We start from the raw sequence: 18,441 nt of genomic DNA, 5'->3' as shown, positions 1-18,441 counted from the left end.
CATGGTTGCCTTACTAGAGGGATTGCCAGACCAGACATGAGCTGTGTACTTGTCCCTGAAATTATCAGGTGGCGCAAGGCAGCCAGGGAATCCCGCCGGGAGCTCAATGCATTATGGGAAGATTTAAGGAAAAGATCCCATTCCTTCATCACTACTGTTTTCAATCTGATGCCCCTGCTGTATTATGGTGACGTGTGCCTAATGTCTGCCAGGCTGGTGTGAACCACTATCTCCACCATGCCTTGCTTACTGCACTGACGTTCCCCCTCTCTGCCCACCACCCGTCTCATCCTAGTAAGAGGCTTAGAGGAGCTCCTGGAAGCTGTCATTTGGCTTGGGACTGTGTGCTATTGTGGAATTGAGTTGCCGCTTTATCTCTCCTCGCCCGTGTGATTCCAGGCACCAAGTCCGCACTGTGGCCAGACCACCACTGCTCTGCTTGGCTGGCTCCGGCAGCAGGTGTGTACACACACACACACACACACACACACACACACACACACACACACACACACACACACACAGGCCTGGCTTAGCTGGACCCTCTCACACACGACTGAGCCAATCTCTAATTTCTATGTTTGTACATTTTTGTGGGTTTGGAGCAAATAAAAAGTGATTGAAGAGACTGCAGTGGTTTCGCAGGGGTTGGGAAAAACATGTCAAACAGGCTACTCTTATCTGTGGTGTTGTACACGGACAATGTCTGTTACGACAAGATACCAGCACAAGAACTAGGTAAAAAACATAAACTCAGCAAAAAAAGAAACGCCCTCTCACTGTCTACTGCGTTTATTTTCAGCAAACTTAACATGTGTAAATATTTGTATGACCATAACAAGATTCAACAACTGAGACAAAAACTGAACAAGTTCCACAGACATGTGACTAACAGAAAAGGAATAATGTGTCCCTGAACAAAAGGGGGGTCAAAGTCAAAAGTAACAGTCAGTATCTGGTGTGGCCACCAGCTGCATTAAGTACTGCAGTGCATCTCCTCCTCATAGACTGCACCAGATTTGCCAGTTCTTGCTGTGAGATGTTAACCCACTTCTCCACCAAGGCACCTGCAAGTTCCTGGATATTTCTGGGCGGAATGGCCCTAGCCCTCACCCTCCGATCCAACAGGACCCAGACATGCTCAATGGGATTGAGATCCGGGCTCTTCGCTGGCCATGGCAGAACACTGACATTCCTGTCTTGCAGGAAATCACACACAGAACGAGCTGTATTGTCATGCTGGAGGGTCATGTCAGGATGAGCCTGCAGGAAGGGTACCACATGAGGGAGGAGGATGTCTTCCCTGTAACACACAGCGTTGAGATTGCCTGCAATCACAAGCTCAGTCCGATGATGCTGTGACGCACCACCCCAGACCATTACAGACCCTCCACCTCCAAATCGATGCCGCTCATTCCTTCGACGATAAACGTGAATCCGACCATCACCCCTGGTGAGACAAAACCGCGACTCGTCAGTGAAGAGCACTTTTTGCCAGTCTTGTCTGGTCCAGCAATGGTGGGTTTGTGCCCATAGGCGATGTTGTCTGGTGAGGACCTGCCTTACAACAGGCCTACAAGCCCTCAGTCCAGCCTCTCTCAGCCTATTGCGGACAGTCTGAGCACTGATGGAGGGATTGTGCGTTCCTGGTGTAACTCGGGCAGTTGTTGTTGACATCCTCTACCTGTCCCGCAGGTGTTGATACACGTGGTCTGCCACTGCGAGGATGATCAGCTGTCCGTCCTGTCTCCCTGTTGCGCTGTCTTAGGCGTCTCACATTACGGACATTGCAATTTATTGCCCTAGCCACATCTGCAGTCCTCATGCCTCCTTGCAGCATGCCTAAGGCACGTTCACGCAGATGAGCAGGGCACCTGGGTATCTTTCTTTTGGCGTTTTTCAGAGTCAGTTGAAAGGCCTCTTTAGTGTCCTAAGTTTTCATAACTGTGACCTTAATTGCCTACCGTCTGTAAGCTGTTAGTGTCTTAACGACCGTTCCACAGGTGCATGTTCATCAATTGTTTATTTTTCATTGAACAAGCATGGGAAATAGTGCAAACACTGCCCCCCTAAGAGAGGAAACCACTGGACACCTGAGGTCCAACCCCTATATCCCTCCTTCCCATCCCCCTCTCCCACCACCATCCCTCCACCCCCTACTTGACAGTTGTGTTTCTGTGTGTGTGTGTGTGTGTGTGTGTGTGTGTGTGTGTGTGTGTGTGTGTGTGTGTGTGTGTGTGTGTGTGTGTGTGTGTGTGTGTGTGTGTGTGTGTGTGTGTGTGTGCGTGCGTGCGTGCGTGCTTGCGTGCGCAATCACAGGCCCTGCTACTGTAACTCAGTGCTTTCCCCCTAGACTGTTAATGTGGCCCCGCTGGAGCCCTAGACTAGAGGGAAATCCTGGGGGGATTGTTTTTCTACCTCTCTCTGTCTCTCTGTCTGTACTCAAAGGCCACTCTATAAATGAAATGGGCCCCATGGGGGAGGTACCCAGCAGCGCTCGTCCATTCAATCATGTGTTATACCCAGCCCCCCCCCATCTCACACATACAGCACACACTTAAACAGAGGTAATATGATTGACTGATGATGCCCACTGTTGGCTCACATATGGAGTGACATTGACTTGAAGGTCTGACCTTGCCTGTAAAATACACAGGCCAAAGGGATTAATAGGCTTGGATTGAGTGGAACCTTGGGGTTTTGCCCGGTTTTGGCCTAGTTCTGATTCGTTCCTTTTCCCATCTGCAACCCTGAATTGGGTACAACATTTTGTTATTGGGAAAATATTTGTACGTTTTACTCTTACAGGAAAAGTAAGAGCCCAGCTGGTATACCGGTATGTCAGCTTATCAGAGTGAAAAAATGCAGAGCGGTTGGTAACAGCAGGATCTTGTCCTTTGAAAGTCATAGGAACACCATGTACTTACTCAGCCAGGTACAAAGACTTGTTTCATCCCCACAGCCGCACTGATAAAGCCACGTCCACCCAGTATGGCCGCATACATACTTTAAATGGTTTTCTGAGTAAATGTCAAACCATGACCTTTTTGAAGTAATTTACTCTGCATTGAAGACCTGATGCCGCTTTATGCCTTGATATACAATAGTTTTCACTGGTGTAGTGTATCTTCGCTGACATACCCACACACCCAAACTCATCTCTCTGCTATTCTAATTCAAAATAGCCTCTTACAAAATAAAACCTATAATGAAACGTGGGAAAGTGGGGGCTTCCTGGAGATATTTTTACCATCAACTGTTTATTCAATTCACTGCAGTCAACTCTATCAACCTGATGCAGAGGGATATTCTCTTCTTTTCAAGCTCTCTGGTCAATTTTCCCTGGCTTCTTTGGTATCACTCTAAATTATGCTCCACCTTTGCCACCCTGCATGTTCTCTCGCATTAATGCCAGCTGAAGGTTTGGTAACAACCGTTTCGAAAGATATTCAAACGCCGGTCTAAATTGTGTGTGTTTGTGTGTGCCTTGTCAGAGGTGAACCTGTGTCCAGTTATGATGTGTTAGGTTCTAAATATCAGAGTAAGAAATTGACAGACACTATGAAAGTTTATTCACCAAATGGATCGAACAGCTGAACAGACAAAAGACATATTCACGCCAGCACGGATATTTAACCCTTTCTCCTACGCTGAGTCTCGTCCTACACATCTGAACAGCCAATGCATTATTGATATCTGTTCATCCTCACTTCATCTGACCCGACGATGCCCCAAAGTGCTCGCTCCTCCCCAACTCACAGCTGTCATGTTGACTCGTACCAGACTGTGTCTTTTTTCAGCCCATAGGATCCCTGATGGCTAACAATAACATATCCGGACAGAATGGAAATGTTGTACATTCCACTCTCTCCTTCAGTGACATGAATAAGTATATTTCGTATTTTCAGAACCCAACAGATGCAAATCATTTGTGTGTGAGTCTGTCTGTATAGCTTTATATGTTGCCTTTTCCACTAATGACAGACAGTTTGTTTGCACTTGAAAGTTATTCTAATTAGCTGGAAGACAGGAAGGCAAAAGCCTGAGTTTTATAGCCACGCTGCATGCCAGCTCAGTAGCAGTTAGTGTTCAGCTGGGTCCCGGCTATATTGGAAAAAGCCTTTAGTCTCTCAGCCTCCTTCCCTTCCTCCATTTCCTGATTTCTGACAGTGAGTGATGGAGAGGCTGATGTATGACCCCTCTGGCCTTCACAAGGTTAACAATTATAGCCCGACTGCCAAAAACCATAAAGGAACTGCAGAACCAGCTTTAGCTTTATCTAAAAAGCCCAGAGATCCGACCATCAATCTGGCTGTTGTTTGTTTTGGGACTTTGGTGACAGATAAACCAGTCCTTGGCCTAGTAGGATTGATCTGACAAGTATAAAATACCTGATACATGTTTTTAAGTGCTGTTGTTGCATCCACAGAGCACAGCTGTTGCACTTGTTCAAAGTGTCCGGTGGTTGTATGATTGTGTTGATGGGGGAAGTGTGTCGTACAACACAGTGCAATTCACAGAAATGTATTCACTGTTCTATACTTCTACCATAGGCAGTACCCATACTCTTATTTTTATACCAGTACTTCTGTATGTAGGCATACACTGCCATAGTCAGTATCACAACATGTGTACATTTGAGAAGAGTCGCTCGCACAAGGGTTGGTGTGGGAGTGTGTGAGTGTACGTGAGCTAGTGGTCGTTAACGCAGTGTGCGGCAACCAGCCCAGTGGGAAGGCTAGGTGATCCTATTGAATTGTGGGTAGACTCTGGAGAGGGGTCACATGCTGAGCCTGGCTCTCACTGTTGCCCTCCCCGTTGCCACCTGTTCAAGCAGCTGAGCGCACTGTCAAATGAGCCCCTTACCACACGGAGTACTGGGAAATGAGCACTGCAGTTGACTGAAGCATAATCCACAGCAAAATCACATTACAGGTAGGACACACACACACGCACACGCACACGCACACACACACACACCTCAAGAAAGTACAGCAGCTGTCTAGCTGATACTACATATATGTTGATGTTTTGCTCTTGTACTACCTCCCCTTGACTTTGGGTGTTTATTAGAGGAGGTCGGGTGAACCTGAACATGGATATATTGCAATGTACAATACAACCAACAGCTGCATTGTATTATAATGTATACACAGTAACAGTGCCTAGTTTCTATCCTCCCAAGGTTGGCTTGGAGCCTATGGCTGAGACAAGTGATTGAATGAGCCCCTGACATTGAGCATGCACTTATCCCCCCCTCTATGCCTGTCCTTGTGGGACCCTCTCATCGACCGGTGGCAAACTCAGAACTTTTCTACAAAAGCCAATCACAGTTACACGGCGACCCCCCCCCCTGCCTTGCATGTCAGCTTTGAAGTGACCCCATTAAATCAACAAGGGTCAGAGGTTAAAAGGTAACCAGATTTACTGCAGGTATCGGGATTCGTCTACATCAGTGGAGTAGGAATCTTAAGACTGCACGCCAAACTGTTCCCTTTCACTGATTAGAAGTAGACAGCTTTCTTTTCTTCAAGAGAAACAATTTTTTCTATCTGTACTATTTCAGTCTCAATAGGTTTAGAGGGGCGATTGACTAACTTGGAGCTGGACCCACCATCAATATCTTAGAGGAAGACAAAGCAGAAGATAATAATAAAAAGAGATGCAGGTGCAGCAGTGAGAGAGATGTCAGTTCTCCTAGCGTACAGTGGAGGGCACTGTGTGTTCTTCCTTACATCCTTCCATCCCCCTTTTCCTCTCGGTCAGTGATCCGCCCGCCTGGCGTCCCATCGTTCTATTGGCCCGGAAGATTGAAGCAAAGAGGGCTAATATCAATCAGTGGGTGCATAAACACACTCTTAAGTCACTTCTGTAATTAAGCGCTGCGTTGAGTCAGCCCTTCTAGTACGGTGATAATGGCAGTGGTGGCTTGGTGGATAGCACCTGAGAAGCTGGTTGGTGCACTAGAGCGTGAACAGCAAAGTGAGAAGTAGTGGATTGAGAAATGCTCTCAGATATGGGCATGGAGGAAGACAGAGAAGGAAAGAGCAGGAGGGAGCAGGGAGAAGGGGAGCTTAAGCTCGTCATTAAAGAAAGAGCCTTCGTTTGAGGTTGGAAGGATGTCCATGACATGTTTGAAAGATCGGATTTTTAAAATGGGTTAAATGTTATTTTATGTTATGTTACCATGCAACCTGGTTCCTGAGATACAGTAAAGGGACACTTGACTTGAGAATAGAGGCCTTCACAGATCCAAACAGTTGCATTTTATTTAGATTTGAAATGCTTACTTACAAGCCCTTAACCATCAATGCAGTTTTAAGAAAAATAAGTGTTAAGTAAAAAAAAAATAACTAACAAAAAATAAATAATAATAAATAAATAATTAAAGAGCAGCAGTAAAATAACAATAGTGAGGCTATATACAGGGGGTACCAGTACAGAGTCAATGTGCTGGGCACCGGTTAGTCAAGGCAATTGAGGTAATATGTACATGTAGGTAGAGTTAAAGTAAGATAATAAGGATAATTAACAGAGAGTAGCAGCAGTCTAAAAGAGAGGGGGGGAAATGCAAATAGTCTGGGTAGCCATTTGATTAGCTGTTCAGCAGTCTTATGGCTTGGGGGTAGAAGCTGTTAAGAAGTATTTTGGAACAAAACTTGGCGTTCCGGTACCGCTTGCCGTGCGGTAGCAGAGAGAACAGTTTATGACTAGGGTGGCTGGAGTCTTTGACAATTTTTAGGGCCTTCCTCTGACACCGCCTGGTATAGAGGTCCTGGATTGCAGGAAGCTTGGCCCCAGTGATGTACTGGGCTGTACGCACTACCCGCTGTAGTGCCTTGCGTTCGGAGGCCGTGCAGTTGCCATACCAGGGAGTGATGCAACCAGTCAGGATGCTTTCCTTGGTGCGGCTGTATAACTTTTTGAGGAATAGCTGCCATAGCTAGGTTATTTTTCATCCAATATGATTACTTAGTACCTGTATCAAACAGTAAGAAGCTAGTTAGGCTAGCTATCTAGGCTATTTGAGGCTGCATGTGTGATCTCTTCTTTAACAGTTACAAACAACAAGAGCATGTTTGCTCTTGGTCATTGTAGCCTATCCTTCTCCTTTAACTTTTAAATTCCATAATTTTAATTCCATCTTCCATTGATTAGATATCTCCTAACTTTTGCCCAAAACAGAGGCTCTACGACTGTAGCTTATTGCCGCTTTGAAGACTTATGATTGGCCAACAACAACAACAAGCTACATGCACCTCTGTGGTGAAAAGCAAGGAACATTTCTCTCTCTCGCTATCTCTACTGTAGCAGTCACATTCAGATCTGTACGGGTCCTACAGGACAAGTCAGTTAAAAGTACACATACACGAGACCCATGACAATCAGATCCAACCCAGACCCTTGATATTATTTAGAATTCGTATCGGGTCTTGGGTATTCGGGTACAGGTGCATCCGTGAAGACCTCTACTTGAGAAGGCTATAGGGAAGGGAGAAGTGAAAAGGGGTTTGGAACAGGGAAAGGCTACTAGGCTATAGTTTAAAGCCATGGTAAAGAGGAGAACTGTTGGATGGAAACTGAGGAATCATCAACAACTTTTCTCTGATGCAGCAAGCAGTTAATTCTGTCGACACACACTCACGCACTGCCATCATCAACTGACTTCGTGCCTCCGCTGTGTGGGCAAGTGTATTCACCCATCTTCCTGTTAGCGTTACTGTACAGAAAATTACCATCACCCACACATTACTTCCAGACCTCCTGCAACTTGAGCATGAGCAGCAGCCCCCGCAAACTGTAACTCCTACTGTACTGGACTCTATTCCTCTCGTCATCTCCCTACTCGCTCTGCAGCTCTGTATACTACGTCTACAGTCCATCTTCAAGACACATAAAACACAGAGAAATCACGCGCACTAACGTTACCAGAAACAACAACCACACTGCTTACTCAACCTATGGCAGAGTAACGCCAACAGTGACACATCCAAGGATATGAGTTTTACAGACGCATGATGCTGAAAGGAGAGCGACCGTAATACCTGCACACTCCAGAGCGCACTTTTTGTAAAACACATAGGCTGATAGAAAGACCACAGTCACACACAGCATGATGTTAAAGACTAAGCAGTCCATTCACTCTGACATAAGAAGCCAGTAGGTCCCAGTCTTTAGAATACGAAAATAGAACCATTAGTCTAAACATTTCCAAATCGAACTGTTACTTCCCATTACAAACATCGTTATCACGTTCAGCACACAGAGCAACCAGTGATCTAAAGCTCAGCACGGAAGAAGCCACTGCTGCAAAACCAGTCTACGGTTTGCAACTACACATGGGGACAAAGATCATACTTTTTGGAGAAATGTCCTCTGGTCTGATGAAACAAAAATAGAACTGTTTGGCCATAATGACCATCATTATCTTTGGAGGAAAAAGGGGGAGGCTTGCAAGCCAAAGAACACCATCCCAACCGTGAAGCACGGGGGTGGCAGCATCATGTTGTGGGGGTGATTTGCTGCAGCAGGGACTGGTGCACTTCACAAAATAGATGGCATCATGAGGATGGAAAATGATGTGGATATATTGAAGCAACATCTCAAGACATCAGTCAGGAAGTTAAAGCTTGGTCGCAAATTGGTCTTCCAAATGGACAATGACCCCAAACATACTTCCAAAGTTGTGGCAAAATGGCTTAAGGACAACAGAGTCAAGGTTTTGGAGTGACCTCAATCCTATAGAACATTTGAGGGCAGAACTGAAAAAGCGTGTGCGAGCAAGGAGGCCTACAAACCTGACTCAGTTACACCAGCTCTGTCAGGAGGAATGGGCCAACATTCACCCAACTTATTTTGGGAGCTTGTGGAAGGCTACCTGAAACGTTTGACCCTAGTTAAACAATTTAAAAACATTTCACATTCTTAAACTAAAGTGGTGATCCTAACTGACCCAAGACAGATGATATTTACTCTGATTAAATTTCAGGAATTGTGAAAAACTGAGTTTAAATGTATTTGGCTAAGGTGTATGTAAACTTCCGACTTCAACTGTAGGTATTCAATAAACCCATGTTTTCTGGTCCTCACATTGATGTCTCCCATTGTGTGCTCTCATTCTTCAGCCTCTCTTTCTTTCTCCATACCTCCTTCTCTCCGGGGTATGTGTGATAGCAGCTAATGCTTACAAACATTTATGGCGCTGAAGGAGTATGAAAAATACAGACGGAATTCTGCAAGAGTGGATGAGGAAGAGGGAGGGGTAGGCTATGCACCGGGAGCTGAATATATGCTGGTGTCATTCACATAGCAACTCTAGAGACGAGTCTACCGAACTTTGAGGTCCTTCAAAATAAAGTGCTAGGCTAGGGCTAACCCAGTGCTTGTACTGAAACTGTGCTTTGTTTAGGCTATGGCTAACCCTCTATAGTGGCTTTATGCTAGGCTACAGCCAACGCAGTGGCTGTACTGAAACTGTGTTTTACATTAGGCTAAAGCTGATGCAGTAGCTGTGCAATAGCTGTGTTTTACAGATAGCTAGATTTAGCCCAGTGGCTGCACTGTAGCTGTGTTTTACAGTAGTCTAAAGCTAACCCAGTGGCTGTGCAATAGCTGTGTTTTACAGTTAGCTAGAGTTAGCCCAGTGGCTGCACTGTAGCTGTGTTTTACAGCAGACTACAGTTAACCCAGTGGCTGCACTGTTGCTGTATTTCACAGTAGGCTAAAGCTAACCCAGTGGCTGTGCAATAGCTGTGTTTTACAGTTAGCTAGAGTTAGCCCAGTGGCTGTGCAATAGCTGTGTTTTACAGCAGACTACAGTTAACCCAGTGGTTGTACTGTAGCTGCTCCTTCTGATTGGCGCAGCTGTCTAAGGCCCGGCATGACAGTGCTTGAGGCATCACTACAGACACGGGTTCGATCTCAGCTGGCCCGCGACTGGAAAACCAATGAGGTGGTGCACAATTGGCCCAGCGTTGTCTGGGTTAGTGGAGGGTTTGGTTGGCTGGTGTGTCCTTGTCCCATTGCACTCTAGCGACTCCTGTGGTGGGCCGGGCACACTGACAAGGTCGCTAGTTTTACAGTGTGTCCACCAACACATTGGTGCGACTGGCCTCCAGGTTAATCGAGCAGTGTGTCAAGAAGCGGTGCGGCTTGGCAGGGTTGTGTTTCGGAGGACGCATTGCTCTCGAACTTTGCCTCTCCTGAGTCCGTAAGGGAGTTGCAGCGATGGGACAAGACTGTAACTACTGTACCAATTGGGGGGGGGGGGCTTCCAAAATTGTTCCTTGGCTGTCCCCATAGGATAACCCTTTTTGGTTTCAGGTAGAACCCTCTTTGAGTCCAGGTAGATTCCTTTTGGGTTCCATGTAGAACTCTCGGTACAAAGGGCTCTAGATGGAAACCAAAAGGGTTCTACCTGGAACAAAAAGGGTTCTTCAAAGAGTTCTCCTTTGGGGACAGCCGAAGAACCCTTTAAGGTTTCTGACTGTAAGGTTGTTCAATTTGAAACCATGTGGACACTTTTTACTCTTGCCATTATTCTGCATTGCCTACTAGGTGTCAGTAGTAGTAGTAGTGGACTGCTTTGAATACTGATAATAGGAACATATTCCAAATTGGTGGGATGTCTGCTTTAGAATGTATTATAAAATGGAATGTATGGGAGAAACTGCAAGTAAAGTGTACAGCACAGTAACTTGACATTGTCTCCCCATATATTTAATTTAAATAGGAGAAAAGTCCGTTTTAGACATGGCCGTAGACTGGTAGGGAAAACACTACTGTATGTTGTCTTTGGTGTGAGTATGGGGATTTGGTAAATAGTGATCAGTGTAGAATCAATGCTGGAGAAGCACCATACAGTAGTGTCACATAGAAGGCCTGTTGTAGGTCTCGGAATACTAGTTCCCAGACTGCACTGGCTCTGACTCTGTACAGGGACAGAACACACAGGGGAAAAGTGCTGTAGTGCGCTCTTCATTATAACCTACTACAACAAAGCCATTCCATTATTTACAATCAATACACAATTATCCACAGAGCGGACGCATATCTTGTTTATGTCAAATAATTTTCCCGTAATGGTTCCACTTGACCTGTGGGGTACACGTCAGGAGATGATGAACACTGTTTTGGGTTCACCACAATGGGCTAGGGTTGGCACGAAATGCAAAACCTATAGGAGCCTGGAGCTTAGACCAGAGCAGCTTGAGAGACAGACACCTCTGAAACCAAAGGACATGGACCCCTCACCCAGTCAATCTAAACGGCACACGTGCTACAGGCTTGTCCCATCAAAGGCAAGGTCAAGCAAACGGTTACTGTGCCCATAAGTCATTAAGGGGGGAATGGTTCAGTTTCAAGTCAATGAGGATCAGTGTCTCTACTTCCCTCTGGTTAGGGCAGTGGTCAGGTATCCGATATTCCCATTAGCCTCTATCGCTCAAATTGGCTGCTGACACTGTGGAAAAAAGCTCCTGTGCCTTTAAGGGTCTCCTCTCTCTCCACTCTGATTGGACGGCTCTCTAAAAAAAGGAGATCTCCCATTGCCTTATTGATTGGGGTGCCCTGGGGAGTGTCTACCTTTAACAGAGGAGACCGAGGAATCTGTTTCCAGTGGCGCACGTCTTCTGCCTGTCAACACTTTAAATTGCCACTGGAGCCAAACAAGTAACATGTGAGGCATTCAATATGTCAGTTGCAGTTAGTCAGTGGGTAGGATGGTCAATGGAGGTCTGCTGAGGGGGATGGTAAACAAAGATCCGCCATTTTGGGGAGACAAAGAGGAAAATGGTCACTTGACTTCCATTTGACTGCAGGTGAAATGAGAAACTGAATGTAATTTGACCGTACAGATTCATATCCCCAGTGTGCAAAAATGATACAGCTGAAAATTGACCTGGGTTTTATTGTCATTCATTACTGTGCTGGCTAACTTCCATAGTAGCCTCAGGTTTCCCCCAGTGTTCTTAGCTCACCACACACACCTGAATGGAGATTTGATTGACTAACATCTCCACAGGAGGGTGCCACATGAAAGCCAACCCCCTATCATGTCGTTTGACACCGAAATAACGACACTTTATGTGGAGGAGCCTTTACATTTCATGCTCTGTTAATTGACTATGTCCTGCAGTGGAAGACAAAGGGAAGAGAAGAGTCAGACTAATTTCCCCGAGAACCAAAGTGACGTTCGGCCTGGTGAATTATTTAATGAAATGACATTGTTTTAATGTGAGCAGACAAAAGGGTAAGGGACAAGAATAATGTAATTTCCGCTGACTCAGTAAAAACCAGAGGAATGCCAATGAGCTAACGCAGACAGACGCTGATATGGAATGAGCTGTAGGAATGGAGTAGAAGTGAGAGATCAGTGTGAGTAAAGGACATATCGTACGAGTGCAGCTCTCTTATTTAAACATTACATTAACCCAATATTTTGTTTTTTGTTTTGTTATCAGATACATAACCGTCAAAGGGCACCTGGTAAAGTCCTAGATGTTTTGTTTGTAGATCACTAGAAAATACAAACCAATTCTTCAGATGTGAGGATAAAGGGGAAAAAACTATTTGATTTCTAAATGCAGTTCAACTCTAGTGCAGTACTGTTTTCCTGGGTTTTTAATTGGTAGTATTTTAGCGGTAGCTCATGAGATGCTTGTAAGTAACTGCTTATTAATCGATGGACATACAGTGGCTTGCGAAAATATTCACCCCCCTTGGCATTTTTCCTATTCCACAATCTGGAATTAAAATTGATTTTTGGGGGGTTTGTATCATTTGATTTTTACAACACTTTGAAGATGCAAATGATTTTTTTATTGTGAAACAAACAAGAAATAAGACAAAAAAACAGAAAACTTGAGCGTGCATCACTATTCACCCCCCCAAAGTTAATACTTTGTAGAGCCAGCTTTTTCAATTAATTTGTATTTTTTATTTCACCTTTATTTAACCAGGTAGGCTAGTTCTCATTTGCAACTGCGACCTGGCCAAGGTAAAGCAAATCAGTTTGACACATACAACAACACAGAGTTACACATGGAATAAACAAATATACAGTCAATAATAAAGTTTGCAGCAATTACAGCTGCAAGTCTCTTGTCTCTATAAGCTTGGCACATCTAGCAACTGGGATTTTTGTCCATTCTTCAAGGCAAAACTGCTCCAGCTCCTACAAGTTGGATGGGTTCCGCTGGTGTACAGCAATCTTTATGTCATACCACATATTCACAATTGGATTGTGGTCTGGGCTTTGACTAGGCCATTCCAAGAAATGTAAAATGTTTCCCCTTAAACCACTTGAGTGTTCCTTTAGCAGTATGTTTAGGGTCATTGTCCTGCTGGAAGGTGACCCTCTGTCCCAGTCTCAAACCTCTGGAAGACTGAAATAGGTTTCCCACAAGAATTTCTCTGTATCTAGCACCATCCATCATTCCTTCCATTCTGACCAGTTTCCCAGTCCCTGCCGATGAAAAACATCCCCACAGCATGATGCTACCACCACCATGCTTCACTGTGGGGATGGTGTTCTCGGGGTGATGAGAGGTGTTGGGTTTGCGCCAGACTTAGTATTATCCTTGATGGCCAAAAGGCTCAATTTTAATCTCATCTGACCAGAGTACCTTCCTCCACATGATTGAGGAGTCTCCCACATGACTTTTGGCGAACATCAAACATGTTTGCTTATTTTTTTTCTGGCCACTCTTCTGTAAAGCCCAGCTCTGTGGAGTGTATGGCTTAAAGTGGTCCTATGGACAGATACTCCAATCTCTGCTTTGGAGCTTTGCAGCTCCTTCAGGGTTATCTTTGGGTCTCTTTGTTGCCTCTCTGATTAATGGATTTAATGGTGCTCTGTGGGATGTTCAAAGTTACTGATATTTTTTATAACCCAAACCTGATCTGTACTTCTCCACAACATTGTCCCTGATCTGTTTGGAGAGCTCCTTGGTCTTCATAATGCCGCTTGCTTGGTGGTGCCCCTTTCTGAGTGGTGTTGCAGACTCTGGGGCCTTTCAGAACAGGTGTATACAGTTGAAGTTGGAAGTTTACATACACCTTAGCCAAAAACATTTAAACTCAGTTTTTCACAATTCCTGACATTTAATCCTAGTAAAAATCCCCTGTCTTAGGTCAGTTACGATCATCACTTTATTTTAAGAATGTGAAATGTCAGAATAATAGTAGAGAGAATTATTTATTTCAAATTTTATTTCTTTCATCACATTCCAAGTGGGTCAGAAGTTTACATACACTCAATTAGTATTTGGTAGCATTGCCTTTAAATTGGGTAGCCTTCCACCAGCTTCCCACAATAAATTGGGTAAATTTTGTCCCATTCCTCCAGACAGAGTTGGTGTAAGTGAGTCAGGTTTGTAGGATCCTTGCTCACACATGCTTTTTTAGTTCTGCCCACCAATTGTCTATGGGATTGAGGTCAGGGCTAGGTGATGGCCCCTCCATAACTTGACTTTGTTGTCCTTAAGCCATTTAGCCACAACTTTGGAAGCATGTCTTGGGTCATTGTCCATTAGGAAGACCCATTTGCGACCAAGCTTTAACTTCCTGACTGATGTCTTCAGATGTTGCTTCAATATATCCACATAATTGTCCTTTCTCATGATGCCATCTATTTTGTAAAGGGCACCAGTCCCTCCTGCAGCAAGGCACCCCCACAACATGTTGCCACCCCCGTGCTTTACGGTTGGGATGGTATTCCTCGGCTTGCAAGCCTCCCCCTTTTTCCTCCAAACATAATGATGGTCATTATGGCCAAACAGTTCTATTTTTGTTTCATCAGACCAGAGGACATTTCTCCAAAAAGTACGATCTTTGTCCCCATGTGCAGTTGCAAACCGTAGACTGGCTTTTTTATGGCGGTTTTGTAGCAGTGCTGAGCGGCCTTTCAGGTTATGTCAACATAGGACTCGTTTTACTGTGGATATAGATACTTTTGTACCTGTTTCCTCCAGCATCTTCACAAGGTCCTTTGCTGTTGTTCTGGGATTGATTTGCACTTTTCACACCAAAGTACGTTCATCTCTAGGAGACAGAATGCATCTCCTTCCTGAGCAGTATGACGGCTGTGTGGTCCCATGGTGTTTATACTTGCGTACTATTGTTTGTAAAGATGAACATGGTACCTTCAGGCGTTTGGAAAACGTTTCTGAAAACCAGACTTGTGGAGGTCTACAATTTTTTTCTGAGGCCTTGGCTGATTTCTTTTGATTTTCCCATGATGTCAAGCAAAGAGGCACTGAGTTTGAAGGTAGGCCTTGAAATACATCCACAGGTACATCTCCAATTGACTCAAATTATGTCAATTAGCCTATCAGAAGCTTCTAAAGCCATGACATCATTTTCTGGAATTTTCCAAGCTGTTTAAAGGCACAGTCAAGTGAAATAATCTGTATAACTTGTGTCATGCACAAAGTAGTTGTCCAAACCGACTTGCTAAAACTATAGTTTGTTAACAAGACATTTGTGGAGTGGTTGAAAAACGAGTTTTAATGACTGCAACCTTAGTGTATGTAAACTTCTGACTTCAACTGTATATACTGAGATCATGTGACAGAGCATGTGACACTTAGATTGCACACAGATGGACTTTATTTAACTAATTATGTGACTGCTGAAGGTAATTGGTTGCACCAGATGTTATTTAGGGGCTTCTTAGCAAAGGTGGTGAAAACATACGCACGCACCACTTTTCTGTATTTAATTGTTTTACATTTTTTGAAACAAGTTTTTTTTTATTTCACTATTTCACTATTGCACTTCACCAATTTGGACTATTTTGTGTATGTCCATTGCATGAAATCCAAATATGTTTAAATGACATGTTGTAATCTCGCTCATCAACTCATCCTTGACCGCTGGCTACGTCCCTTCCGTCTTCAAGAGAGCGAGAGTTGCACCCCTTCTGAAAAAACCTACACTCGATCCCTCCGATGTCAACAACTACAGACCAGTATCCCTTCTTTCTTTTCTCTCCAAAACTCTTGAACGTGCCGTCCTTGGCCAGCTCTCCTGCTATCTCTCTCAGAATGACCTTCTTGATCCTAATCAGTCAGGTTTCAAGACTGGGCATTCAACTGAGACTGCTCTTCTCTGTGTCACGGAGGCTCTCCGCACTGCTAAAGCTAACTCTCTCTCCTCTGCTCTCATCCTTCTAGACCTATCTGCTGCCCTTGATACCTGACAGGTCGCTCCTACCAGGTGGCGTGGCGAGAATCTGTCTCCGCACCATGCGCTCTCACCACTGGTGTCCCCCAGGGCTCTGTTCTAGGCCCTCTCCTATTCTCGCTATACACCAAGTCACTTGGCTCTGTCATATCCTCACATGGTCTCTCCTATCATTGCTATGCAGACGACACACAATTAATCTTCTCCTTTCCCCCTTCTGATAACCAGGCGGCGAATCGCATCTCTGCATGTGTGTCAGACATATCAGTGTGGATGACGGATCACCAGCTCAAGCTGAACCTCGGCAAGACGGAGCTGCTCTTCCTCCCGGGGAAGGACTGCCCGTTCCATGATCTCGCCATCACGGTTGACAACTCCCTTGTGTCCTCCTCCCAGAGTGCTAAGAACCTTGGCGTGATCCTGGACAACACCCTGTCGTTCTCCACTAACATCAAGGCGGTGACCCGATCCTGTAGGTTCATGCTCTACAACATTCGCAGAGTACGACCATGCCTCACACAGGAAGCGGCGCAGGTCCTAATCCAGGCACTTGTCATCTCCCGTCTGGATTACTGCAACTCGCTGTTGGCTGGGCTCCCTGCCTGTGCCATTAAACCCCTACAACTCATCCAGAATGCCGCAGCCCGTCTGGTGTTCAACCTTCCCAAGTTCTCTCACGTCACCCCGCTCCTCCGCTCTCTCCACTGGCTTCCAGTTGAAGCTCGCATCCGCTACAAGACCATGGTGATTGCCTACGGAGCTGTGAAGGGAACGGCACCTCCATACCTTCAGGCTCTGATCAGGCCCTACACCCAAACAAGGGCACTGCGTTCATCCACCTCTGGCCTGCTGGCCCCCCTACCTCTGAGGAAGCACAGTTCCCGCTCAGCCCAGTCAAAACTGTTCGCTGCTCTGACACCCCAATGGTGGAACAAGCTCCCTCACGACGCCAGGACAGCGGAGTCAATCACCACCTTCTGGAGACACCTGAAACCCCACCTCTTTAAGGAATACCTAGGATAGGATAAAGTAATCCTTCTAACCCCCCCCTTAAGAGATTTAGATGCACTATTGTAAAGTGGCTGTTTCACTGGATATCATAAGGTGAATGCACCAATTTGTAAGTCGCTCTGGATAAGAGCGTCTGCTAAATTACTTAAATGTAAATGTAATGCAACAAAATAGTAAAAACGCCAAGGGGGGTGAATACTTTTGCAAGGCACTGTACACCAGGAATATACAGGCAGTAATCTGTTCGCTCTGACACGTACACTGTACACTCCATAGGGCTCCCCTTCCCTTTAATACACACACTGTCACGCACAAGCACATACTGTGCATGGACCCCTCAAGCTTGCTTGACCTGTCATACAGACACAATCAAATAATCCATACCCTCCCTTCTCTCTCCCTCATCTCTTTCCCCTCGGACAATGTCACAGAAAAAGGCTCGTGCTCAGAGGAGGTGGTGGGGGTAGGTTAGGTCTATCCCTGTTGTGAGCTGTATTGTCACACAGAGCCAGGGTAATTTATGTCCGCTTGTAGCTCTGGCTTGCTGCGACAGGGGTTGCTCCCTGGGCACTTCTGAGGCCGACCCTCACAAGTCAATGTTTGGGCTCTTATCTGGAATTATTCATGATCTGCTGGGCACGGCTGAAGCTTTAATCATACGCCTGTTACCCTTCACGTCAGTGACCCTCTCACAAAGACACACACACACACGTCACTGCAGGAGGAGAGGTCAATTACTGATGTGATCAGCCCTTCCTTGAAGGAGCTTTTTCTTTTCCTCCACAGGGTGCCCATAAAAGCTGTCTGACTCGGCCCTGTGGAATGGACATGGTGTCATGGTGGTGGGACAGCTTATCCCATGAAACCTCCCACTGGTGATTATGTAATTTGAACGTTCACACCTGTAAACCTGTAGCTCTAAGGACAGACGTCATCATTTAATGTTTGTTAACTCTCTCTTGGCTCAGACGATACCAGTTCTTTTTTTGTCATTAACTCCATCTGTCATGGCAAATTACTTGTCAGGGAGTAATGAGCTGGTTTCTAATATTATTTTTCTCTGCTCTACCTCTTGCCAAGACCCATTTGGACCAAAGTGAGGAGCGGAGCACCCATTTTGGTACCCTCATAAAATAAAATAACCTGCAGTCACAGTAATGGCTGACGTTTTTAAATCAAATCATTATCCTCCCTCTGTCTACGGACATGGTCCTCCTCAGCATGCAAGCCTCTGTGTGTCTCGGG

This window comes from Salmo salar, chromosome ssa10 (genome assembly GCF_905237065.1).
Source record: "Salmo salar chromosome ssa10, Ssal_v3.1, whole genome shotgun sequence".
NCBI classification, from domain to species: domain Eukaryota; kingdom Metazoa; phylum Chordata; class Actinopteri; order Salmoniformes; family Salmonidae; genus Salmo; species Salmo salar.
The sequence above is the reverse complement of the archived record's forward strand: the minus strand, read 5'-3'. Positions refer to the sequence as shown.